This window comes from Ambystoma mexicanum, chromosome 1p (assembly GCF_040938575.1).
Source record: "Ambystoma mexicanum isolate Mex_15411 chromosome 1p, UKY_AmexF1_1, whole genome shotgun sequence".
In the NCBI taxonomy this organism is placed as follows: domain Eukaryota; kingdom Metazoa; phylum Chordata; class Amphibia; order Caudata; family Ambystomatidae; genus Ambystoma; species Ambystoma mexicanum.
In genome coordinates this window covers 298,975,390-299,003,150 of record NC_090921.1, presented here as the reverse complement: position 1 = coordinate 299,003,150, position 27,761 = coordinate 298,975,390, and the positions used below count along the sequence as shown (strand labels likewise).

General features: G+C 48.1%; 1 protein-coding gene across 5 annotated transcripts in view; it reads right to left on the bottom strand.

Moving 5' to 3' along the window:
• The window catches only part of ABCA7 (ATP binding cassette subfamily A member 7), a 2,687,121-nt gene that overhangs the window by 2,624,082 nt on the left and 35,278 nt on the right, over positions 1–27,761 (bottom strand). The gene's annotated exons all lie outside the window — the stretch shown is intronic.

The following is a 27,761-nucleotide window of genomic DNA, read 5'->3' as shown; positions in this document are numbered from 1 at the left end:
AATGTCTACGAACATCTGACTTCATTGCAGATCTTCCGGAGAGTGCCACATGACCATATGCTGGCGCGCGGCATGATGACGTGTTCGAGAACCCGTCCGCACTTCACGATAAGATCCATGCTTCGCGGACAGTTCGGAACTGCATTTTCTACTGATCTAGGAACTTTCAACTTCAAAATTTCCATTGCCCAGCTCCAACGCCTATTCCTACTCATCCATTAACAATCTAGTACAGTACATACTTTTAGCAAAACTGCCATTTATTGTAAAATGGAATCAGCTAATGCCATCCCTCCTCCCCAAGAGACACCACCACTGCTGTAATCAAGGAGCATGAGAAACACTGCCCCCTACCTTAGAAATAACACACATGCAACATTTTCCCCTGTCCACCTGCCCCTCCATATTAGTGTTTGGTGCCTCTTCCCTCATTTCCCTTACCACCTTTCGTTCTAAGCTCTCCTGCCAAAATAAAATGCATCCAAAAACAATAAAAGAAATGTTCCTTTAGGAACCACCTTTCACAGTTAAAAAATAGAACAAAAAAAAAATCTTATAGACTCCATCTACTTCATATTTCTCAGTAAAGTACATAGACTCAATAAGATTTTCCAACTTTTCCATTTGCATTTTGTGTTATGCTAATTGCAATATTGTGGCGTTTATTCCCCGTTCCAGGGATGGAACAGTGGATTCCGCCCTGGCAGCCCAAGTTATCAGCCCAAGCAAAGCGAGGGTGGATAACAAGGTCTCCGGACCATTATCCTCCCCCCATTCCAGCCCCTGTAATGGGGGATGAAGGCATTAGCACCCTAGGTTCCCAAAGTTGGAACCCGGGGTGCTAAAAAAAAAAAAGATTTTTCTTCCTGGTGTAGGAAGGAAAATCCTTTTCCAAGATGGCCACCATGGAAAGGGAAGGCGGGTTTCCGTACAGGGCCCCTCTTTGCTTTCCATGGCAGCCTGCAGAAGGCAAAAAGAGAACCCTATGACCAATTTCGAATAACTTTACCACAAAGCCAGTCCCAGGTGGACATGGCCACTTTAACCCCATGTGTTGTCCCTTGTGGTCATGGCCAGTAGCCTGATTGTCCGGATCATTACCTTATTCCATGACCCGGACAATCTGGCCACTGCACATGGCCACAGGCTACACCTCAGTCACCAAAGGTATATCACTATTTTTTCTACCTACATTATGACATTTGTCAAAAAATAAAACATGGGCACATTTGCAGAACCATGCTTTCAGGTACTTCTCAATTCTCCTTAAACAAGTTTGCTGGAAATCCATGCATGTTTTATTTTTTCAAAAGTGTCAAATGATGCACACACAATCGTCATACAACCTAGCCCCCACTTGACAAAATCCATTCAGACTTTACGAAAACATTTATATCTAGATCTATAATCTTTTTTCAAACCTTTGTGTAGATTTGTCAAATGGCACCATATTTATAAGCCTTTAAGATATTTTGGGACCCCCACTCTAATTCTGCCCCCTCTTGACAAAATCCCACCAAACTTCAAAAAAACATTTATATCTAGATCTAGATCTATTATCAGTTTGCCAAATTAGGTGCAGATTTGTCAAATGGCACCTCGCACAGCTGCGTCAGGTAGCTCCAGCACCTATATCAACAGCCCGTTAGCAAGTGGAAACTAGGTTTCCTTGCTTGATACTGGGTTTCTCTTGGAGGCGCTGACAAACCTGTATTCATACAGAGGCTTTACTTTGAACCTCCGTTCGTATTTCTGCATCGGCTTTATTTGGGTGAGTGGATTTCTCCTCCTACACTGCTTTATTGTCCATCCCGGGGCCACACTCTCTGCACCATTCTCAATATGGAAGGGTTGCTCTCGCTGCACATTTGGGAGTTGTGTTTGGCAATGTGAGCGGCCGACAGCTATACTTCTTAACAATAAGGGAATTTGACGGCAGTTTTTAAAGGAATAAAGAGTGCCTGTTTGGGGCACCGCCTCGCGGCCGATACCCAATTGTAATCTCAATGCGCTTCTAATCTGAACAGGTACCTTAACCCATAGCGGTTCGGATCAAGCTGCCTGACAGCTTCACTGATTTATGACGACACGCGGGTGATCAGTCACCATCCGAGGTTGTGGCTTGTTTAGATAGTAGGCTGCATTCTGCTGCTATTTTAGGTATCGGATTTCGGCTGTACTTTATTTCCTACACCGTACGACTATGGGGTCTATCGGCATGAAGCTGAATTTTTTCTGTTTTCATCTTTACAGCGCAATTCTGAACCCGTTTGGAACTCCCTGGGTTACCTAAAACCAAAGTTGTTTCTCCATGACCAATGTTCCTGAATATCTGCCTGTTGGCTGAGCCGTTCTGAGTAGTAGGGTTGGGATGTGGTCCTTTTTAGATCAGACCCCAATACGGAACTTGTTGGGTGCTAAGTATACAATGTTTGTGAGGCCACTATATCCTTGAACATGGGCAGAATGTTACATCATTTTACAGCTGGTGTTGGGTAAACCGATATTATTCATGTTTTCCTGGTGGGCGCTAACAACCTCAGTTCTCTGTGATTCAGGGATCGTTGGAGCCCTTTGAGTACTGTTATAGGTGCTTTAATTTGAGGGTGGAGGCCAGATGCAAGCGTTAGTGGTCACACTCTTTAACCCATTCCTCGCCTTTACTTTGGTATCTTAAAAAACCTTTTTCCAATTTTAACCTGTGTCTGAGCATTGGATTTCCACAGTGTTTTGGGGATTTGGAGACACTTTATGAATTCGACTGTGTACTCCATAGATTTGTAACTTCATATTCTATAGGTATAGAGGGACTATTGATTAGCCTTCTTACCGCTATCCCTGTCTTTTATTGTCCACAGGTGAACAGAATCGACATCCAGCAGGATCAGCAATCAAGTTGGTGGTGAAGGCAGCAACTTAGCTGCTTCTACCACTTCTTGCCTACCGCTTGACACTATATTGATAGCGTGCAGGATTGGTTAGCCCTGATGTTGATCAGGCAACTCCATATTAATTAAGACAGCCCCCTTCTTTTTTTGGGCCCAGATTTTTTAGCCTTCATAGTTGCACAAGCAGTAGCTATTGTGAACAATTGTTGTTTTTTTAATACATGCCCCTGATGAATTTCCCATGACTGTGTGTGATGTGGTGTTTGAGGAAAGAAACATGTTGGGTTGATTGGGTATGATGCAGTATGAGTTCTGTTGTGTAATTCAGTTTTGAGTTTAATGTAGGTGAATTGATTTGTCCCTAGTGTGTCCCTTTGAATAGTGATTGCTCCTCTATTCTGTGTGTGGAACCTGATTTCAGGTGGTTTCCCCTACTGTCACCGTTCGCGTGTATTGTGTTTTGAGTTTTTTTCTTGTCAACTTTTCACATTTAGTATTGTATTGTGTTGCTATATATAAATAGCCGTTTGAAGGTTTTTTTAACTATTGTGAACCAATCTAATAAAATATATATTTTTGGTAAAATAATCATTTCTGTTTCGAATATACATTGTTTAATTTGAACATGGTTTGTTGTTTCCTCACTTTAGGGTGGTGAGTTATAATGTCTTCCACCTTTGGTCTGGAATACTGATCTCGCAAGAGGTCGGTGCTACACCTGTGTCACCCCACTGTCCACTAAACCCTTTGTATGATATGTGAAGGTTTTCCTTAGTTAGGGGGCAAGTTTGGTGGAGCAGTATAAATACCTTGTTCCCCCTTCCTCTCCTTGTGTTAATTTGACCTCATTTATAAGCCTTTACATTATTTTGGGACCCCCCCTCTAATTTTGCCCCCCTCTTGACAGAATCTCACCAAACTTTACAAACTCATTCGGGATCAGGTCAGGAATAAAATTGCAAAATTACATGCAGTTCCATTAAGTGGTGCCAAAGTTATAAGCCATCCAAGAACTTCTTTTCACCAAACCAGTAATGCAGAGGTGTCTGGAAACTTTCACAGGACTGTTCGCGAACATCAGAACTGTTTGTGGACTTTTGCAGTAAAAAACAGCCATTTTTTTGCTTATTGCAGCCATATTCCATCCCATCCTCATCACCCCTCACCTCCCCAGAGATTATTTGATAAGTTTGACAAGTGCAATGTTGTGTTTTTTAATATGTTTTTCTGCGATGTCCGTGGATGTCCGCAAATCCAAGATGGCGGGCATTTCCAAAAATCTGACGCACCTCACGCTTCACACCAATCAATTAGTGTCACGGTGCATGTCCGTGGACATGACGCAAGCCGATTAACTAATCGGTGTCCTGTCCGCGGACCGGACAGATATCACAAATTTTTTAGACTTTTTTTTTTTTTTTTTTTTTTTTTTTTTTTTTAATAACTACTAGATGGATTTTCACCAAATTTACAAAAGCACGCTTTTGGGACCAAGCCTCTGCTCCTGCTCAAATTTGGTGAAAATCTGTCCAGCAGTTTGGGCTGTAGGCACGAGCAAAGTTTTTTCCCCCATTCAGTCTATGGGAAAAAAAGACATTTTGGGACTCCCCCTATAACTTTGCCCCCCCCGGACCAAACCTCACTAAACTTTGTAAAGAAAATTCAGAGTGGGCCATATACTTTCTTTGCAAAGTTTGGTGAGGATCCGTCCAGCGAGAGCGAAGTTATAAGCCGCCCAAAAAGTGCTCTTCCTATGGGATTAGCAGTTTCAATGTAAAATGCACCCATAGCTGACAGTTTAAAAAGCATAGCAATCATAAGCAAGGTCTAACTGCATAGATCAAGGAAGAAAGGCTGATTAGTTTCAAATAATGATGCTGTGTGAGGACCTTCCCTCCCACCCTCCAACCCCCCGCACCTGGGCAACCTGTAAAGGTATAGTCAAGCTGTACTTTATCTGGTCTATTACAGACCAGTCCAAATATGTTCAATAATGCTCTGCTTTTCTTTTTATAGGTTCCACCACATCAAAGTACCCGAGATGCCACAGGAGAACAGGATCCATGACAAATCTGGTATCCCTGAGGCTGGAAGACGATCTTCCTCATCACAGTACCTTTGGTGCCTTGGCAGGCGAAGTGGTGGAGTTTCTTGGCTATACTCGACGGGACCCTTGAAGGATGGACCCCTTTTACAAGGAGTCGTTGCTGGGATGCCGAGGCCAAGAGAAAGAGGAACCAGACTGTCGGAAAGGCAGCACTTTCAGTCTTTGCGGTGGTCTCTGTTGGCGGGTCGTTACTCCGGCTGTGGATATCCCACAGAGGTGAAACTTGCTGTGGAGTCCTAAAAGGGCTGGCTGGAGATTAGACCACTGGGGACCTTGGATGCCTTTCAGTGGCGACGAGTGAAGGAGCAGAAGTAGGTGTTGGGTTTCAGGATTTTTGAAGTTCACCTACTTTTGGTTCTTTGGTGCTGCAGTCGCAGCACGGACCTCTGGATGGCTTCTGGTGACCTGGACTCGTCAACTTTACTGGACTATGGATCCTCACCAAGGCTGAGCCCTCAGAACAACTTCTTTGATTTTTGGTAGCAGGAAACCCTCCATGGGACCTTCCTCTGCACACAGCGAACTGGGATTTCCTTCGGCAGGAAAAAAGTGGTCAGATGTTGCGTCAGGGATTTCCCTTGAAAGATTCCGTGATAAGGTAGAACCTGCTGCGTGTGTCAAGCACCACTATGCCAGGGTAGCAACCCTTCTGGGGGCAGACAGCAATCTGGCTTCCAGTGGTCACAAACATTCTTCTGGACCCTTGGCGACACAGCTGGACTTCTGCGGATCAAGATGTCCAAGTACTCCTCTTCTGGACTCACAAAGACCACTTCTCCAGAAGACAGACACACAGGCCTGGCTTCCAGGGTACGTCTGATGAAGAGCAGCAGTGTCAAGATAGTCCCTCATAGCTCGGAAAGAGGTCTCCTATCCTGGTCCTCTCTTGGATCAGTCATTGGAAGAACACGTCATCTTTGGGATTACATGAAGAAAATGCAGCAGAACTCAAGCTTGGCTCCAGAGAACAGCTTATTTTTGCTTCACTTCATCTTCCAGCTTATGAACAAATTGGTGAATGAGAGGTCCCTAGTTATACACATTTGTTCCCCATTCACTCAGTCTGAGCCAGGCTCAGTCAGCTGATTGTTCACAAATGCATTCATGGAGGTAGCCAGTCAATCAGGCTCACAGGCATTCAGGCCATTCACCCAAAAAACTGAACGTGGATTGTAGTAAGCACCCATCCTGTCAAAACATTACATACATTCCCTCCAGTTAATTCAGGTACGGCCCAGGCATTGTGTGTCACACACCAAAAACAGACACTCACAACACAGAATGTGAGTGACTTCAGACTCCATTCATACTGGTCCCACCCCAAGGGTATAGCCATAACACACAGCCCCTAGAAAGGCTGTACAGGCGGCAGCCCCAGAGCCATATGTGGTATGTCCACCCAACAGCCAGTCAGGGGGAAAGGGACAGAGTAGTCAGGGCTTCCTAGGACTTTAGGAAACAATATGTAAAGGCAATAGAAACCAAGAGGCTACAGTGGCCATCTTGTCTTCGTCTAGGAATCCATCGATTCATATGGCAGGGCATGGGTGTCCCCAAAAATGGAGGAGCCCATACCACGCTCTGTGGGACACACGTGCCCAAAAACACACATAAGGGGTACATGGGTGTACCCCCTCACATGGGTGCTTTAAGGGTATGGCATGGATGTTGTTCACCAAAAGGAAAAATGAAGAGCTGCTCTGTCAGAGTTCAATGCAGGACCTCAGCGACAGAAAACAAACAGAAACGGTAGGACAAGGACTTGGAGGCTTCGTCTCTCCAAAAAGGCATTTCCAGTATCACAGGCATTCCGTTTTTCTATAGGTGGGCATGAAGTCAGTTGGCTACAAGACTTTTCACACACCCGAACTCTGGGCTAAAAAAGTCAAGATGCAAGCTAGTAGCAGAGCATAAAAAGTCACTCGACCGCTGCATACTCCACACACAGTGCACAGGTTCTTACTCTCCAAGACCCAATATATCACTCACAAATGGCTAATGGATAGAATACACATTGAGGCCTGCCCTAACTCGAGTGTAGTGTAGGCCACTGCCTGCAGCAGTATGAACTATTCATGGATGCCAACAGACTGGTAAGTACAGAACAGCATTTTCTGGTATCGAGCCACCATTTTCTGGCAAGAGTTGCTGATATGGCTCAATTGGGTCATAGATCAGGCAGGTAGTGACATTGCGGTTGTCTGTAGCGCATGCCTACTGCGTTCAATGCTTATTGTATGGGTACTAGTTTGGGAGATCTAACATTTGTTGACTGGTCAGGAATGCAATATTGACTGGATGGAATGATGTTCTATGAACCGCCGATACACTACTATGACTTTTAGACTTACCGTTTGTATTTCATATGGTTGATCATACGGTACTAGCAGAGATGAACAAGTTACTTTCCCCTGGTAACTTTCTTTCGATTGGATGTACCTCCCACGCATTCCTCATCTTTTGATATATCCTTATCCAGCCTTAGCTGCTTTGGAAACATTTTCCAGTAGGGGGGGCTGCCTGTCGATGCACGTCAACCCAATGTCCCTCGAGGACCTCTGACTCAATGTCAACGTCATCACTGGTACATATACCGAGCGCAGCGACCCCTGGCTTCAGTTCTGTTTTTATGCGTACTTTCAAAATCCTTTTTGGGTGTACTTTATGTAAAACAGTGTTTCACCCTGAAAGAACGTAAACTGCAATAACAAGGAAATTCTACTGGGTGGTAGGTTAGGAGGGGCGATGAGAAATATGTGGGCAGAACATCCAATCGAAAGAACATTACCTTGTTCTCCGAATGGATTGTTCTCCCACATATTCCTCATCTTTTGATAGACTCCCAAAGCAGTGTTGCATTTTTTGGAGTAGGGAGTAAGAATTTAGGAGTTCTTTATTCATTTTTGTGTTACAAATGTAACACAGTCTTCCCAAATCCACCTTCCCGGCTTGAGGAAGAGTCCAGACAGTAATGCTTTGTAAATATCCGAGCGGAGGACCATGTGGCTGCTGAAATAATATGCTGAATTGGGACTACTCTCTGTAAAGGAAGGAAGTAGCCATGCCCCTGGTCGAATGAGCCCTTAGAGCCTCACAAGGTTCTTTTGCAGCTAATCTGTAGCAATCAGAAATTCCTAAGAAGATCCATCTGGATAGGTTTTGTTTTGTGACCGCCATACCCAATTTATGGCCTGTGTAACCAACAACAAGTTGATCCTCCTGTCTTAATTTAGATATCCTGGAAATGTAGTAGCTAAGTGCACGCCTTGGGTCAAGCCTGTGTAATCTCTCCTCTTCCTTCCCAGGATGAGCTGGAGGATAAAAAGACAGTAGTATAATTGTCTGAGTTAAATGAAAATCAGACACGATTTTTGGTAAAAATGTGGGTTTAACCTTCAATTTACAAGACATGGCTTGAAGTTCACTCACCCTACGGGCTGATGTAAGAGCAACTAAAAACGGTTTTGAGGGTTACCAACCTTAAAGGACAGGAATGAAAAGGTTTGAAAGGAGTACACAGGAGAAATTTCAAAACTTAGTTGAGATCCCAAGCAGGGTCTTAAAAGGGGATCGGAGGGAACACATTTGTCAATCCCTTCAGAAATTGTATCAATAGTGGAATTTTGAAGAAAGAGACCTCCTAAGAGGAGCGTTAAGAAATAGATAACGCTGCCAGATACCCTTTAATTGTGCCAACCTAGCGCCCCAGATTAGCCAGGTGTAATAAAACAGATAAAACCATTGGTGTGCTACATTTAAAAAGGGTTCATATTCATGTCCCTGCACCAGCTGCAGAACATGTTCCAACGGGAGCGGTATGAGGATTCTGTTGCTGGGCTTCTGGCCGAAAGCAAAATCTCTTACGTCGTCCAGGAGGTCAAAATCCTTATAACTCAACCTCTCAGAAACCGTGCATGAAGTTTGAGTCTTGACGTCTGGATGAGAACCCGACCCCCCCCTCTCTCAAGAGAAGGTCCTCTCTTTGTGGAAGACGTATTGGAGGGTAGATGGACATGTCCAGAAGGTCAAGGTACCAGGTCCTCCTGGCCCAATCTGGAGCAATTAGGATCATGGATTTCCCAAACTTGATCAACCTCCTGATCACTTGCAGGATGACGCGGACTGAAGAAAACGCATACAGGAGTGGAAGCTCCCGGTCCACTACGAACGCCTCCCCTAGAGCTCCTCTTTGGGGAAATTCCCTGGAGCAGTACAGCTTGCACTTCCAGTTGACACCGCTCGCGAACAGATCCACTTGTGGCGTTCCCCAAAGAGTGAAGATCACTTGAAGGACTTCCTGAGCTAGTTTCCACTTGTCGTGTTCTCCTCTAGGGCTAGGTGAACTTATGATAGTGAGACTACTTGAATTGCCCAGAAGGAACAAGTTACTTACCTGTAACTGTTGTTCTCCAGCATGGGTCTGGCATGGATTCACATGCTCATGAATATTCCCCGTCGTCAGGCTGGGAATCCTCGGTAAAGAAAAAATCAGTATCAGTTTCGTTTCTGATCTGTCTTTCGTAGTAGTAACCAATCACTGATCTCTGCGTCATACTGACCACAGCCAATGACTGCCCTCTACCTAAGCCCCGCCTCTGGCAGCCATCTTCAGATTTGGTAGCACGTGAAGTGGCAGTATGACCAAGTGAAGAGCCGCAGAGGGGTAGGCGGGAGGGTTCGCATGTGAATCCATGCCAGACCCATGCTGGAGAACAACAGTTACAGGTAAGTAACTTGTTCCTTCTGCAGCATGGGGTTTGGCGTGGATTCACATGCTCATGAATAAAGAATACATAGCAGTACACACATGCACAACCACGGGAGGTGGCAAAGGCTCAACATTAAGCATTACATCAACCTCAACATTAAGCAATTCTTACCTCCTCACCCGGCTCACCTTAGGCGAACAGATTGCGCAGCACTGCTTGGCCGACCCTGGACTCCTCCCTGGAATCCCGATCGACGCAGTAGAATTTCGTGAAGGTGTGCGTTGACCTCCACGTAGCAGCCCTGCAGATGTCCAGCAAGGGCACACCAGATAGGAACGCCGTGGTAGCTGTGATCGCTCTGGTGGAATGGGCTCTCGGACGGCCAGGCAGCGGTCGGTTTGCCAACCGATGACAGTACATGATACAGCCGGAGAGCCATCTGGAAATGGAGGCCTTTGAGAGAGCCTTCCCCTGATTGACAGGTCCAAAGTCCACAAAAAGTTGTGACGTTTTCCGAAAACACTTTGTGCGGTCCACGTAAAACTTCAGCGCTCTAGCCATATCCAGCGAGTGCAAAGTCCTTTCCGCCGGCGACGAAGGCGACGGGAAGAAAACAGGCAACACCAAGGGTTCGTTGAGGTGGAAGTCCGACGGCACCTTGGGCATGAAGGAGGGGTGCGTCCTGAGCACTACCCTCGTGTCGTGAAAAGTCAAGTACGGGGGCTTGCAGGAAAGGGCCTGGATCTCTCCCACTCTTCGTGCGGAGGTGATGGCCACAAGAAACGCGGTTTTCCACGACAAGAACTTCAACGGAGCCGAGTGCAGAGGCTCGAACGGAGGTCCCATGAGCTTGGTCAGCACCATGTTGAGCTCCCACGCCGGGGCCGGAGCCTTCACCGGCGGGAACGATCTGAACAGTCCCTTCATGAATTCTTTCACCAGACGATGAGACCACAAAGACGTCCGCCCCGTGGTTCTGGTGTATCGGGAGATCGCAGCAAGATGAATCTTGATGGACGCGTGCGCCAGTCCAGCCTTGGCCAGCGTCAGAAGGTACGGCAGTACCTGGGGAGCCGTAATCCGTAGAGGGTTAATCTTCTGTGCGTGGCACCAGACAGAGAACCTCTTCTATTTGTGTCCATAGCATTTAAGAGTTGAGGACGCCCTGGCCTTTGCAAGAACCTCTCTGCAGTCGGCCGGTATGTCGTATCCTCCAAACTCTAACGCTGCAGGAGCCAGGCCTGCAAGTTCAGCGACTTCGGGTCGTGATGGGTGATGGAGGATGGCGCCTCCTTCCCTGGAGAGAAGATCCGCGTCCACTGGCAGCTTGATTGACGGGGACGCTGACAAGTCCAGAAGGTCCGGGAACCATATCTGCCTCGGCCACGCAGGTGCGACGAGGATCATCCTGCACCGTGACCTCTTGAGCTGGTTGATGAGCCGGATCAGCAATGGCAATGGAGGGAACGCGTATAGAAACAGGCCTTCCCAGGGGAACGAGAAAGCATCGCTCATGCTCCTCGGCTGGGGAAACCTGCTGGCGAACCTCCGCCACTTGGAGTTCGTCGCCGTCGCGAACAGATCGATCTGGGGTGTGCCCCACTGTCGGAAGAGGCGGTCCACTAGATCCTGTCGTAGTTCCCACTCGTGGCACGAGCGCAGCTCTCTGTTGAGCGAGTCGGCGATGGTGTTTTTTATCCCTGCCAGATGAAACGGCACCAGAAACATCCGTTGGGCGACGGCCCAATGCCACAGATCCTGCGCCTCCTTGGACAGGGCTGGGGATCTGGTACCGCCCTGCTTCCTGATGTAGAACATGGTGGTGGTGTTGTCGGTGAAGATCCTCACCACCTTGCCCTTGAGGGACGGAAAAAGGACCCGAGGGCCCAAAACACTGCACGGAGCTCCAGGACGTTGATATGGAGGGACTTCTCCGTCGGAAGCCAAAGGCCTCTCGCGTGCAGATTTTCGGTGTGCGCTCCCCATCCTTCCAGGGAGGCATCCGTGGTCACTGTCTCCTGGTGGCCGGGGGTCTGGAAGTCCATGCCCGCCGTCAGATGCGCGCGGGTGCCCCACCACCGGATCGCTCGTCGGAAACTCTCGTCGAGTGTGATCCTCTCCTCGAAGCTGCCCGTCGTCTGGATCCAACGCGCGTCCAGGAACTCCTGCAACGGGCGCATCCGGAGCCTGCACAGGCGGATGAGATAAATGCAAGAAGACATCATTCCGAGGAGGGACTTGATGGACCTCACCCTGGCCGCGTCCGCAGCCAGCATCCGCTGCACCTTGCCCAAAATGGCCCTCGTCCTTTCCTCCGACGGAGAGGCCAGAAGCGACACTGTGTCGAGCTTCGCTCCCAGAAACAGTGCGTCTTGCGCGGGCACCAGGTGGGACTTGGCGTAGTTTATGGAGAATCCCAGATCCGTGAGTAGTTGGACAGTCCTTGCCGTGTGCTCCACGGCGAGCTCCTTCGTCTTTGCTCGGATGAGCCAGTCGTCCAGGTAGGGGTACACGTGGATCCCCTCTCGGCGCAGCTGCGCCGCCACCGGTGCGAGGCACTTGGTGAACACCCTGGGTGCCGACCTCAATCCGAAGGGAAGGGCTTTGAACTGGTAGTGACGCCCTTGGACCACGAACCTGAGAAACTTTCGGTGTCCCTTTAGGATGGGAATATGGAAGTAGGCATCCTCCAAATCCAACGAAGACAGGAAATCGCCCTCCTCCAGTTGACCCAGGACGTGTTGGAGGGTGACCATCCGGAACTTCTGTGCCTTGATTAATTTGTCCGGTCGTCGTAGGTCCAGGATGGGACGCCATCCTCCCGTCTTCTTCTTCACGAGGAAGTATCTTGAGTAAACTCCGGAGCCCCGAAGCCTCTTTGGGACGAGCTCGATGGCGCCCTTCTTGAGCATCGCCTTTACCTCCAAGAGAAGTTGAGGGACGTGATGTTCTTTCCTGGCCACAGGGGGGACGCGCGGGCACCTCTTTAGAAACTCGAGCGCGTGACCCTGAGCTAGGGCGTCCAGCACCCAACGGTCGGTGGAGATGGACTCCCACACGCTGACGAAGCTCGCCAGCCGGCCTCCCACCGGGGTGCTTCGGTGGGGGCCCGACCCCACGGCCGGTTCAGTCCTGCTTCGACGAGGCTTTGCCGCCTTGTCCTCCTTGGCGACGACGGCGGGGTCTGCCTGACTTGCCTCGTCCCCTGTAAGCTTCCTGTGACGACGAACGGGCCGCTTGACGGTAGGTGGAAAATCCGCTGCTGGAACCTTTGGAGGCACCCTGTTTGCCTCCGCTGCTCCGAAAGTGCGGCCGCCGTTGCTGGAGAACCCCAAGAGCCCAGGCCGTCTCTGTGTCCGCCTTGATGGCTTGAAGGGAATCGTCCACTGTTTTCCCAAACAGGTTGTTGCCGTCGAACGGCATGTCCAAGACTCTGGTCTGCACGTCCTGACGGAAGTCAGTAGCCTTGAGCCATCCACGCCGCCTAAGGCACACGCCGTTGCCCAACTGGCGAAATCCAGTGTCAGCGATGTCCGTCGCAATCGTAATGGCGTGGTCCGACGCCACTTCTCCTTCCTGCAAGATCTCTAGGGCTTCCGCCCTCTTGTCGTCTGGTAGAAAGTCCAGCAGGGGGGCCAGTTTGTACCACAACTCCCTGTCGTAGTGGGCTACGATAGCCAAGGCGTTGGCCGCCTTAATCGTCGTCGCTGCCGACGAGATGACTCTGCGTCCCATCGTGTCTAATTTCTTTCCCTCGCCGTCCGGCGGGGATGTCGACGTAGAGGCCGCGCCCCCCCCCGCTTTCTTCCTGGCCGCCGCGGAGACGACCGAGTCCGGCGTCGGCTGTGCCCGAAGGCACAAGGGGGGCGCGTCCGGGACCCGGTACTTCTTCTTGTACCGATCCCTTCTAGCCCGCGTCGTGGATGGGTTATTGAGGAGGGCGAGGCCCTCATCCCAAATATCGTCTAGTAGAGGTACAGCGAGGACCGTCTTCCTCTTGGTCTTGCGCCGTTGATAAAGGAAACCTTCCTTCTTCTCTTCCGGGCAGAGCTGGAAAAGCTCGGATGCCCTGGCGATCATGGAGTGAAACGATCCAATCTCGTTGGGCGGGGAAGCCCGGGTGGGAGGTGACGACGGGAGATCCTCGTCGTAAACCTCGTCGTCTGTACCCGTCACGGCCGTGTCAGTCCCCGTATCATCCCCACGTGTCGTGGATGGGGAGGAGGGCTGAACAGGGCGCGATGGCTGAAAAGGAGGTGGAGGATGAATCCTTCTTCTCTTAGGGGGAGGGCTCCCAGAAGGGCCTGGCTCCGGGTCCCCCGTCGGGAGCGGTTCCTCCGTTGGTGGTAACGGCAGTCTCGTCCTCATCTCCGAGCATAAGGACTGTATAGCCAACAAAATGGCCGCCGAGTTGTCTTGCGGCACTGGTTGAGGGGAGTCCGACGGGCGGTCAGGAGCCCCGTCGGCACCCTCTACGTTCTCGTCGTCTCCTACGTCGGGGTCCCTCCCGACGGGCTGGTCTTCTACCACGCCAACGCCGTGGCTTAAGACTTCGATCAGCTCCTCCACAGAGGTTGAGGCCGAATCCACGACGACCTCCTGCCCCCCCTTTTTCTTCTCCGTCGGAGGTTTCACGGGGGTCCTGTCGATGGGCATGAAAGAGGACTCCCTCCGCGGTGGCAGGGAGACTCTGGGCCCCGAGGTCGCCACCACTGGTGTAGCCTCCACAGGCTGAGCCAGGGCCGCCGCGACTGTCTCGATAGAGGCCTTGGCCGGGTGGATTAGGCTTTCACCACCTTAGGTGCGCTCACCGCCTTCTCCTTGGGGGGAGGGTCACCGCCTCGCTCCCCCTCCGATGGGGCCTTCGTGCTCGACCGGGGTGTCTCCAGGAGCTTCGCCGGGTGCTCGGCCTTCCTCTTACCCGAGCCAGAGCGTTGGCTCGTGGTTGATGGCGCCGGGGAGGATGCGCCCTGCCTGGCGCCCGCAGAGCCCGACCGTTCGGCGCTCCCGGTGCCAGCGGACTCGCGGTGCTTGGCCTTCTGTTGGACCCCCGTCGCCGGGGCGCCCTCAAAAGGTCTTAGAACACCGCTCGGACTTCTTCTTCTTCTTCTCACCTGACGGGCTCTTTCCTTCCAGCCAGTTGGCAAGACGTTGATGGCGGTCATTCATGGTCCGCTCCGACATATTGCCGCAAAACGCACAGTCCTTCACCACGTGCGTCTTGTCCTCATGTAGGCAGTAAAGGCAAAGGTAGTGTTCGTCCTCCTTAAAGACATTCTGAAGCTGGCATCCAGGGCAGACCCTGAACAGCTTTCCGGGCGTCGAGCTTCCCTTCTCCTGGGCCATGTCCGAGATGGGCCTGAGAAACTTCTGGAGTCCTCCAAAAGCGTGGCTCGACGAAATCTTCACCCTTGAGGGGCGTAGACGAATCCGACACGGGTCCCCGTTAATCGGATGAAGAAACGGTGGAGCTTGAGGCTCTTTTGACCGAAAAAAAGAGAAATTTTTCTAAGAAAAAACGTGAAAAAAGCACTTACGCTCGAGAGCAATAGCACGAGGATCCCAACACTTGAATGTGCGGTAAAAATCTGAAGATGGCTGCCAGAGGCGGGGCTTAGGTAGAGGGCAGTCATTGGCTGTGGTCAGTATGACACAGAGATCAGTGATTGGTTACTACTACGAAAGACAGATCAGAAACGAAACTGATACTGATTTTTTCTTTACAGAGGATTCCCAGCCTGACGACGGGGAATATTCATGAGCATGTGAATCCATGCCAGACCCCATGCTGGAGAAGCAGAGCTGCATTGCTTCTATGCACAGTGGTAGTAACCCTACACCACCTCTCTTGTTGAGGTAGTACATGGCCACTGTGTTGTCTGTCATTATCAGGACATTCTTTCCCCGTACAGAGGGCAGAAAGGCATTCAGTGCTAAAAGATTGATGTGTAGTTTGGACTCCGATGGAGATCAACGACCCGGATTGTCAGATCATTGGTGTGGGCTCTTCACCCCGTGAGTGAGGGTCCGTCACTACGGTTATCTCTGGCCATGGCTGCCAAAAGGATTCTCCCTTCAGAAGGTTGTCCTCGGAAGCCCACCACAGAAGATCCTGTGCTACTCTGCTTGGAACCTGAACATACTGCCCGAGTATTGGGACCATTGAGTCCTGAGAGTCCATTGGAGGGACCTGATTCTCTGGCCAGTCTCTGGCATCAAAAAAATGCCGGATGGCATGAGGTCAAGCAAATTCAGAAAGTCCAAGGCCAGAAGACGCTGGGCATTCTGAAATTTGGTGACCATCTGCAGAATGTGTTGAGCCCTTGCCACCCCCATTCACCCTCCCACCCGAGGACGCATCCATGACTGCTCTGATGAATTGGGATCATATGGGACTTCTTGAAATTGAGGGAGAAACCCAGTATGTGGAGAGAGTGGCAGGTTACGCTGAGATGTTCCAGGGCCTGATCAGGTGACCGAGCCCTGATCGGCCAATCATCGAGGTATGGGTAGATGTGAATCCCCACTTTCCTGAGACTCGCTGCCACCACCGCCATCAAGTTGGTGAAAACCCTCGGGCGGAGGTCAGTACAAAAGGCTGAACTCGAAAAGGACAATGAGAACCGTCAACGGCGAACCTCAAGTACGTTTCTGTTTTTGTGATGGATTGGCAAATGAAAGTAAGCATCCTGAAGGTCCAATAATACCATTCAGTCCTGAAGCTGGAGGGCCTGAAGGATCTGAGAAAGGGTAACCATCTTGAACTTGTCCTTCCTGAGGAACTTGCTCAAGTCTCTCAAGTCAAAGGTAGTCTCAATCGTCCGTCCTTCTTGGGGATTAGGAAGTAAGGGGAGTACCAACCCTTGTTGCTCTCTGCTACAGGTACAGGTTGTATAGGACGTTCGCTAGCAGGGTCAGAATTTCCTACACAAGGAGCGGATCTGGAATCTTGAGTTGTTCCCCGGTGGTTGATCTTGAGGCCTTTTGTAACCCTGGGCTACTGTTTCCAATGCCCATGAATCTGAAGTAATACCCTGCCATTCTTGCAGATGCTGTGAGAGTCTGCTTCCACCAGTGTTTTGTGGACTAAGGCCTCAGAGAGGTTTTGAGGCGGCTGATGTAGCAGCTGAGGGTAAAGTCGCTGGTGTCTGGCCGGTCTTAGCCCCTTACCCTTGTCCACCACAGGGAAATCTTGATTGTACCCCCGCAGCATACCCAGATTTTCTTAACCAGGCAAATCTGCGCATTACGGTGCTATCCGCCATAGCTCTGCTGCTAATGTCTGCAGAGTCGAGACCAGTCTGAAGGGATTCGCAAATGGCGTCTTTCCCATACTTAATATTTTTTTAAATGCCTCTTTCTTCCCCTTCGGGGATATGTTCAGCCGCCATTGTTATGCATTCCTACAGGGTAACTGTAAACGTAGCCAGTGCACGTGGCATTTGCCGACTTAAGGGCCATACTCCCAGCAGAGAAGACCTTCTTTTCCATGGCATCATAGCGTTTGTCATCTCTGTCTGGGGGAATCTTTGGGTATGCAGTCTGTTTTGATGTGGATATGGTGGCCTGTACCACCTGACTTTCGGGAGTAGGATGCTTGCTTAGATAAAAGGGGTCACTGCTTTAAGTTCTGTATTTGCTTGTCAATTTGTTTTATTTACTGCTGGAATTAGTTCCGACGACTGCCAGTTGGCATTGACCCGCCTTTGTAAGGCTACATGGAAGGGAATAATAGGCCCCTCCATGGGTCCTTTATCTAAAATATCTGTTTGATCAGCCTGCTCAAAATGTGGTGCAGGTCTACTCCATCCTAGATATTCAATTACTCTAGGCATTAATTGTGTATACGACCCATCAGCATGGTCTGAGGGATCTGGTCTTCTAAATTCAATATCGGGAGAAGGGTCTATGCCACTTGCAGTTTGCAGAGCCTCATATAGATCCTTCATCCTTGACATCCGATATCAGTGCCTCTGGAACACCTTGTGTCCCATATTGCAAACCAAAGGGTCGTGCCTCATCAGATGAAGGTTCATGCTCCTCATAAAAAGAAGAAAGTGATTTTAAAAAAATCCCTTCTTGGCTGTGGAACAAAGAAATCCCTAGTTTTTTCAACCTCCTTTGAGGATTTTGTCTCATACCTCAAAGACTTTGAAGTCTTAGATGCCGTTGAGGGTTTCGACAAGTGTGGCATCGAAGATTTTTTCAACAAGGAAGACGAAGATGTTCCTTTCAAACAAGTATCTTCGACTCAATGGAACCTCCAAAGGTTCGAAGAGTTTTCACCCGGGCTTGAGGGCGCAAAGGGTTTTTCCTTTGCCCTTTCTTTGTCTGGTTTTCCCTCGACATGGACATGACTCTTACTCTTCTTCGAGGGAGTCGAGGCCGCATTCTCAAAGACCTGAAGCATTGTCAGTCTGATTCTCTCCCATTCAGTGAGGCCGATTTCGTCGAGCAAGTAACACGTTCAGGGGAGGAACTCAATGACAAAGATGGCGGCCTGCGACTGCTTTTCTTCGTACGACGTGAAGACGAGTGGCAAGACACACTCCTAGATCGAGATCGCTTTTTAGCTTTCCTCCGATGAGAGTCGCCCCTCAACTCATCGGAAGATCGCTTTTTTGAAGGAGTCGTCCAAAAGGAATTTATGTGACCTACCTGCAGGTAATTTCCCTTTACGTTCTTTCAGGGCTTTCACCGTCATCGAAAGGCAGGATTCACACTTCCGAGAAACCACAGACACACCCGATTATAGTCTTATAGTCCATAAGGGACACTCGCACTGCAGTCGTGGCATTTCTTAAACCCAGATTTGGGGTTGATGATGCAGACGAAGATGCTACATTATGTCAAAATACAAATACAAATCAACAGTAGGTTTCATTAAGGAACCGTAGCGCGCCGATCTGCTGAAGCAATAGCTCTCGCGAAAAAACAGAACTGTAGCCAACGGCCGCTGTGCACACTATATGGACCGGTGATGGCGACATTGAGACGGAGGCCCTTGAGGGACATCGGGTCGACGGGCATCGGCTCACAGCACCCCCTGCTGAAAAGATCCGAAGCAACTAAAGGTGGATATGGATATCTCAAAAGATGAGGAATATATGGGAGGACACAATCCATTCGAAGGCGAGTTAATATGCATTACCACATACTCTTCAGTGTATCATTTCTTTTTGTCGGGAAGAACACAACACAACAGCTGTTAAGAGACTGTAGTTCCAGATTCATGCCCTTCAGTCGTAGGGTTTGTGAGAAACCTGAAGGGGTCTCACTAACTAGTCCCTGGGGATATGTTATCCAGGTGGCCAGGACACGGCCATCGTTATTGGATGCAGTTCCTTGGAGTGGACCAGTGAGGGAGGATCACCTGGATGGGGGGTCTGGGGGCATCTTTGGAGAGTGGGACACCGGCGGGTGTGACGCGGTATCACCTTCTGATAGCCCCTCTTCCCTATCCTATTGCATAGGGTACTCAACCTCTCGACCCCCCCTCCTTTTCTAACACAAACACTTTTGCACCCCACGCGAGACAACAGACTAACATTAGGGCTCTTTACCTGACATGTCCGAGCACAAGGGTCAGGCAAAGTCAGGCAATTGACCAGAATCACTAACGCCCGACGGCCCTCTCCCTTCCCCAAAGGGATAAAAGGTGGAGCATGAGAGCAAACTACGAGCAAGGCAGACTGCACAACGAGAAAGCTAACCCAGGACGGCAGTTCAAGGAGAGGAGAAAGACGGGGAGGACTGAGGGGGCAACAAGGAGAGAAGCAACCTTGCCATTTTGAACCCTGGTCCGTGAAACCTCTGCGGAAGGAATCGTAAAACCGCGAATAATAGCCTAAGAGTGTTGCAGCAGATGTCAATGTTGCACAAGGCCCTCCTATGCTGATAACCAAGCCGAGGAGAGATGCTTGCCTCCGTGGTACCGACCCTGACTCCCGAGAAAAGAAAAGCCAAGTGGTTCATCACAGCCGGTGAGTCGAGGGGAGAGCCGATAAGAAACCGAACTGTGTTGAATGAAAAGTAGCAAATGGCTAATTGAACGGTGAGAAGCAAAGAACTCTTGATACGAAAGGGGAAAAGCAGCTACAGAGGAGTCAGGCACCACATGGGTGCTCACTCTGGAAACTCTGGGCTTATTGTTGAAACTACCGATACCAGAAGGCCTTGGGAGAATCCTGCGTCGTAATACCTGATGAAAAGGGGGCAAAGTCTGAAGTCCCAATGAATAGTGTGGTGACAAGAGTGACCCCGGCAGAGGGATGTCCACAGTGAACTGTTCAAAATGACTATAAGAATTGTGCGCATAACGAATAAGATGGTTTGAAATCCTTTGAAATGCAAGCCAGAGTGAACCCGGCGGAGGGAAGCTAAAATTCGAGCGGGGTCTGAGCCCAGAAGAGGGGGCCCAGGGGAGAAGAAGCAACAGCTAAAGAACCATGCAACCACTCAAACAGGGTCTGAGCCCGCAATAGGGGGATCCAGGGGTGGAAAAGCTTCACCCAACGTACAGACAGAGAGAAACTCTTGTTTATTATTTCTTCGAATGCAGCAGGTTCTCGAGGCCAGAGACTTTTTAAAAGAAAAGAGACTCAACCACCAGAGGGCCTCTTGACACCAAAGAATGGAACTGTAAGCTTGTGCTGGGAAAAGCTCAAGTGTGTGCTGTACTCCGAAGTACCACCTTGACCCGTGCTGAAAACGCGGGGAAAGGAGACGCCTGGCTACCACATCCTGACTTATTATTTATGAACACTTCTTTCTTTCAAATTCTATCCCACACTATTTAGTATTTAGTTGTAAGGATTGGCAATAGGTTTTTCTTCGTATAGGCCCTTTTATTTGGCAAGACACCACTAGGACTGCTTTATTTTTAATTGATGGTTGAAGCTTGCTCCCATCTTAGATTTAGGTGTTTTTCCAACCTACTTATACAGTTTAATAAACACGCTTGAACTGTGATCACTTGAGTCTGTCTTTACTGTTGCCACCATGAGTTCCTTACTGGTGCCACAGAGATCCTGCTTTTCACCCTTGCCATTTAATTTATATATGCTACTGCTATTCAAAAGCATCCAGGAACTGATTGTCCACATATGAATAAGCTACAATCAGCTTAAGCAATCTCATTAATTCATTTTAGGTATACGATTTGGGCAGTTGATTTGAGGCCATTCAAGCATGGATGAGATCTAATTGGATAGGATTGTATCAAACCAAAATGGAGAGCCTTCTTCTAGTCTGCATTCTCACCAGATTCTGATAATCGGATTCTTTCTGAGAAGTCTTGGTCTTATCCTTCTTGTTTTTCTTCTTGTCACGAAGCCGTTCTGTGTAGAGGAAGGCCCTATCCTGACCAGTTGCCATTATGACCAACTGAAGGTAGACAGAGGACAAAGTGGCAAGCAGGAGAGATAGGTCCAATAATGGAGTGAGGGAAAAGCCTGAAGGTAGAATACCCTCTTCGGATGGTGGAAATCCATTGAATGGCAGTTGTGAATACATACCACGTAGGAGTGAGAATCAAGAACAGTAAGCCAGTGAAGGCCAGGAACGGAAAATGGGGGAAAAACCTCAGACCGCCAGGCATAGGAACCAAGCAGGGAGAAAATACAAGAGACAGCTCACAGAGAGACACAGAACCAAGACGGAGGACAACAGATGAAGGAACCAGGGCTGCGCGTAGCAAAGGGAGGCACAGAAATGGTAGGCAAGGCAGAAGTAGGAAAACTAGTGTCTTACTCTAAAGCCGGAGCATGGAGCGATGCAACGCAAGGGGAGCTGCGGCAAACCGGATTATAGGGAAAGTTGCAGCTGTGGGCGGCCATCTTGAAATGAAGTAGACCGGTCACATTGGAACGTGATGGCACACGCGGTGCCTCAGGAAAGACAGCCGCGCTGTGCACCGTTCGCTTACCCCCACATCAGCGATACGACAGCAACCAACGGGCAGCTGTGACATGCATCCCCTCCACTATCACTAAAAATCCTAATGTCACGTGTCAACTACTGTCCTTTATCGCATAGATTCCTAGAGTCCCCATCCTTGTATGGAACCTTGGAGTTATAATGGGTGGTGCCATGTCCTTGACCGTACAGATCAATAAAGTGAAGATGTGCTTTTTCAGCTTAAACATTGGTGTCACGTTCGTTCTCTCCCCCCGCCCCCACTGGGGACAGAGCAAGAATGATTGGTGCAATAGTTCGTTCTGGTTTGGGTTACAAGAAGGCTACCTATACTGGGCTACCCAATTCTTTTATTAACAAGCTGCAGGTTACTCGAAACGCGGCAGTCAGACATCTTCTTGGCCTGTCCTCCAGAGACCACGTCTCAGCGGAACTAGATTTCTTACACTGACTTAAAGTTAAGGACAGAGTATTTTTTAAGGTCATGTAACACTAAGCTAAAGTTCATATAAAAAACATTCATAGATATGGCCCACCTAGTGCCGACAGGTCCCAAGTTCCAATGCGCCATCCGTGGGGGCCTTCGCTTCTCCATCGGGAGCCTCAAAGGAACAACCTCCATTTAGATCCAAGGCTTGAGAGAAATTATATGCGCTTTAGCGCATGCCTGAAAACAGATTGCTTCAGAAATGATCGGAGTATGAGGACCCCAGAAGTGATGAACAGCACCAAGAGGGGATTAGATTGGTGGTGTATGCTTTATAAATGACCACTCTTACTAATTTAGGAGACTTGGTCTTTAAGAGGTTCCATATCAAGATGATCACTCTGTATAGCGCTCCGCTGCTCATGGCCTAGATCTGTGCTTTAAACAATAAAAGAAAAAGTTGCATTGCATCTTTTTTCATAGAATAGATTCTCCATACTTGGTGGTATACAAAAGGTGAGCATTGTATCATCCCATTTCTTTTTTTTTTATTTGTTTGTGATTGATTTGTCCAAACCTTTACCAAAAAGATTACACAGACAACTTATATATAAATAACAAAAATTACATATTGCAATATTTAAAAAATCCCTTAACAATAACATCATAGAAGATGGAGTATCATACAACGATAGTATCTGTTTGGAAAGATCAAGAGAGGAGGGGCAACAAAGCCTCTACGCTTGCGTTTGTGTGACAGATGTTGTAGTGAAACAAAACCATGTAGTGCATCAGTGGTTTCTATCAAGTCTTGATCCCACATCCAATCCCAAGACGGAAAGTGTTAGTTCACAATGGGATTTGAGCTTTGGTAAGAAACCAACCAAGCGTGGCCCTGTATGGCGACGACAGTCCTCACAGGCTTCCGAATAGAAGACACCATGGTCCGATATTAAAATGTTATGGTAAAAAAGTTACATCTGCCATTGAACATGAGCCTTGAGTGAAGTACGTCCTAGTTTGAATCTTATGGCAACTACCGGGACCGCATTGGGAACTCCATATTTTCCCTTGTATGGTATCTAACCAGGTTTGGGATTTATTAGTCCATAGCTCCAGCCCATAAGTCAGCTTTGGAATGATCTTCCCCTCGTAGAATTGTAAGGTTGGGTTGATAGAATAAGTTCCATATTTTCTATCGATGAAACTCCATTGATTAGATTTTGCACCTTCCAAATTACTGAGGCCTGTATAGCTTCAAAGCTAGGTCTTGAGGATAAATGGAAGCCCAAATATATCAGACTTGAAACAACTCATGCCCTTTACCATGCCCGATTACCACTTGTTCCTCGCACCGGCCTGCCCACAGTGGAGCGCCACAAACCTTATTACTGCCTATGTACTCCGCTTCTACACCTCTACTGCCACACAGCATTAAGGCCTATCAAAGTATCGTGTTTATACACCCACATTAGTGCCTTGCGACTAGCTCATATGAATCCTCAGCCAACCTGCTGCCAGCAAGACCACTCTATGCCCTCATGACCCAATACTGTAACTGCTTTACCTGATTGTATTACTGCATGCTCACTGTTTTGAATACAAGCCATAGTTACACTATTACTGTTTGACCTATATGTGCCCTTTATAAAATAGCCTATTGCCATTGCCAGCTATTGTGTGCCCCCCACTGCCAGCTAATTGTACACCCTTTTGAAATAGCCTACTGCCAGGCATGCTATGTGTGCCCTCCTGATATAGACTATTGCCAGCTATTGTGTGCGCCCCTTTGAAACAGCCCACTTCTAGCTATCGCGTGCCCTCCTGAAATAACCTATTGCCTATTGACAACCACTGTGTGCCCTTTTGAAATAGCCTACTGCTTACTGCCAAGCATGCTATGTGTGCCCTCCTGATATAGACTATTGCCAGCTATTGTGTGCCCTTTTGAATAGTTCATGCCCAGCTACTGTGTGCCCCCTTTAAATAGACCACTGCCAGCTAGTCGAGCTAGAGCCTACTGAGTCGAGCTAGACTGCATTTTCTACCTCTCTAACTTACCTACTACGATGCGCCTCAACAAGACTCAGGTGGCCTCCGTGCTGTGCCTTACCATACTGATCATTGTTTCAATCATGTCCCTCTCTAAATACACACATTGTCTCATCTTGGACAGAAACAGCAGACTTCGAGCTGGATTACCAAGCCTTTACGAGCCTTTATGCTATAGCAACAAGACCTTTAACACCCAACATAAACCTACCTTACAGTACCCTAAGCCATGTCCCAACCTAACTATACCTTGCAACAATACTACTCAACCTAAACTTATACCAATAAAAATCCAGAATACGCCGAATGTAACCACACTGTCTGGAGCCTTGATCAATGCCAGATCCTTAGTGGCCCACGCTACTGAAATAGTCGACATCCTATCCTCTGACAACCTCGACCTCGAAGCAGCAGGTCCAGCACTCTCTCTAGCCATTCCTGAAAATGATCAATTAATCAGAATGGACAGACCTAACAGCAGAGGAGGTGGACTGGCCATTATAGCAAAAACTAACCTCACTCCAAGACTACTACCTCAACCTTCCATCAAATCATGCAAACTACTTACAGCCAAATTGCCTATCTCCAATTGCCACACTTTAACTATCTACCTAATATACAGGTCACCTTGGCCTATTGGGACCTTAAAAGGAGGATTTATCTAGCCTCTTAGCCAACAACACAAAGGATTCCTCACAAATGGTATTACTATGCGATTTTAACTTAGGATTCAATGACCCTGATGACAAACCAGCCCAATCTATAGCTACTATGCTAGCTGAACATGGCCTAACCCCAAATGTTCTCTCCCCAACACACGATAAAGGAAGGACCCTGGACTGGGTCGCCACCTTCAACTGCGATACTACCATCACTAAAATTACCCCTCAACAATGGACAGACCATTTCCTTATAGACTTTGCATTAACTTTGAATAAACAAATTACCAAAGAGAAAATTATGGCACCACCTCTACCTACTAAAGCCAAAAAAAATCACTCCAGTCAATCTCCTGCCACTGCTACTCCCGACTATCAACGCTCTTCCCAATTACTTGGATCCTGAGCTCATGGTAGAAAGTTACAACAATGCCATGAAGACAGCATTAGATACTATTGCTCCTCTGGAGCTACAAAAATGTAAACAAGCACACCTAAACACCTGGTTCACCCCCCACTTAAAAGAATTAAGATTGCAAAAAAGGAAACTAGAATCTCAATGGCGACACACCCATATGAACAAAAAAAAAAAAAAACCTTAAACACTTTGCTGATAACTACAAAAAAGAAATCCTACTCACAAAAAAAATCTCTTTAATACAATAATCTACAAGTTCAAATACCAAGGAACTATTTACTATCCTAAGGGAGCTGGAATCCCCCGTACCTGCACCTGACAACATAGCCAAAGACAAACAATGGAGCACCAGTATCCAAAATGCTCTAACAAACAAAATCAAAACACTCCAAACCAAAATCTCATTAAAAAAAGCTTCTCTAACTCCCAACAAGATTCCACTCCCCTCCAACCCTACAACTAACTCACCAGGCCCTGACCCATTTAAAAATGTGCCAAAATATCCATTCAGGAAACAGAAAGGATCATCGCATCCTTCAAACCGTCCAACTGTAAGGGTGATAGCTGCCCAGCCCAGCTAATTAAGGATGCAGCAAGGGACCTAACCCCCTTCATAATCAAACTGATTAATGCATCTTTCTCTACTAACACCATCCCATACAACCTAAAAGAGTCATGGGTTCTACCTCTCCTCAAGGCGCAAACCCTAGACCCCGCTATTCCCACTAACTACAGGCCTATCACCACTGTACCCTTCCTCCTTAATAGAGTAGCATACTTACAAATCCAGCACCATCTTGAATCTAACCAACTCCTAGGTGTCCGCCAATCAGGGTTTAGACCGCAGCACGGCACAGAGACAGCCTTAATTGATCTCAAAGTACAGATTGATGAGCTCAACGACAAGGGAAACACTGCCATGCTACTCCTCCTTGACCCGTTGGCGGCCTTTGATCTGGTGGATCACACAGTCCTGTGTGAACACCTGGCATCGGCTGCCCACTTTTCAAGCGAGGCCATAGCCTGGATCCAATCATTTTTGGATAACCGCATAATGAGAGTCTTCTCCACATTGGCTTCAGCAAACCCTATAAAGATAGCTTGCGGTGTACCCCAAGGTTCTTGTGTCTCGCCAACTCTGTACAACATCTCTACCAAGCGCCTATTAGACAAACTGGATAGACTGGGTGTCACCTACACAAATTATGCAGACGACACTCAGATCCTCATTTCCCTTTCAGGCAATTTCGACTCCGATACGGCCTTGGTAAACAAAATATATCTCATCATTCAGGCATGGATGGCCACACATGGCCTATGCCTGAATGATGATAAAACTGAAATCCTACTCCTTGGATCAGCTGCCAACCTAAAAAAACTCAGCCCCAACTACACCGCATTTAACATTGATGGCAACATAATCACAGTTGCCAAAGCAGTGAAAACACTAGGTTTCCACCTCGACTCGGCCTTAACACTGAAGAAACAAGTTAACTCCCTAGCCTCATCTACTGACTATACAAGCAAGTTTATCAGAGCATGTAGAGCCTTCCTCACCCAAGCTAGCTGCATCATCCTCGCCAACGCCGTAATACTTTCCAAACTTGACTATTGCAATGCCCTGTATCTGGGAGCCAACAAATACATCATTGACAAAATTCAAACATTGCAAAACAATGCCCTTAGAACCGCCCTTAACCTATCCTCCAGAGAACACATTTCTAACAATAAAAGAGAACACAAGTGGCTAAAAATCAGCGATAGAATTTCACTTAAAACAGCCTCACTTACCTTTAAATGTCTCAATAATGTAGCCCCCCACTACTTGGCAGCAAGAATAGTGAGAATAACTTCTACCCGCCCTACAAGAACTACCAACTCCTACTGCCTACAGATACCTAAATTCAGAATGAAAAAAACAGGCGGCAGCAGCTTCCCGGTTAAGGTAGCTCCCCCCCCTACTTGGCAGCAAGACTAGTGAGAAAAACTTCTACCTACCCTACAAGAACTACTAACTCCTACTGCCTACAGATACCTAAATTCAGACTGAAAAAAAACAGGCGGCAGCAGCTTCCCGGTTAAGGCAGCCCAGTATTGGAATGCTCTCCCACTTGACATTAGAACAGACCAATCCTACTATAACTTCCTGCAATGTATTGCTTTATATGTATCTTGGGCCTCACTTTGTAACCAAGCTTTTAAGTATTCATGTTTTTCTGCTCTCTGTTGCGCCCAGTTACCCTTGGGTTTGGCGCGTCATACAAATTAATGAACAAACAAACAAACTCCTAATTCTTTTGACTGAAGCAGCCATTTACCAGGATTGAATTTTCTAACCCTGGAGAGCACCATCATTTTTTGTGGGTTAATCATTAGGGTGTTCTCTTTTGCATAGTCGGTAAATGCCAACAGTAGTCTACGCATCCCAATCTTTGCTTGATCGAATAATTTTTTTTAAAAATCGTTCGCGTAGGCCATCCATGATGTTTAGTGTACCGAACTTAAGATGGATTAGGGGAGCTGGATCAAGGGTCGCGCCAATGTCAGAAACATACAGATTGAACAGACAGGTAGCTAACACACAA